This window comes from Bison bison, unplaced genomic scaffold, assembly GCF_000754665.1.
Source record: "Bison bison bison isolate TAMUID 2011002044 unplaced genomic scaffold, Bison_UMD1.0 scf7180017863450, whole genome shotgun sequence".
NCBI classification, from domain to species: Eukaryota; Metazoa; Chordata; class Mammalia; order Artiodactyla; family Bovidae; genus Bison; species Bison bison.
In genome coordinates this window covers 56,344-56,751 of record NW_011494022.1, presented here as the reverse complement: position 1 = coordinate 56,751, position 408 = coordinate 56,344, and positions in this window count along the sequence as shown.

The window sequence follows — 408 nt, the reverse complement described above, 5'->3', positions numbered from 1 at the left end:
TTTGGCTTTAGTCTAAACTCATACAATAAATTGGAGAAAATGTGGCATCTTTTAATTCTTTTGGAATTTCTTTGCTCAGGAGCCATTTCTTCTAATGAACATTTTTTTAGTCCTGGAGCTTTCTTTGCAGGAAGATTTTTAAATTCTGACTTGAAAAAATTTAGTGCTTGTAGACTAGTTCATCCCCCCCCACCCAAAAAAAAAAAGTTCATTATTGGGACAAATGATTCAGTTCCTCTAAAATATTTGTGTTTAAGAGATTCACTTATTGTTCCCTTATGTCTACAAGTTTAGTAGCAATGACTTCCTTTTTCTCTCTTAACAGTTTTATCAGCTTTAGTAGTCTTTTCAAAGTCAACCATTTATATTTTCTCTTCTGTATATTTATTTTTAACTTTAAAATTTCTG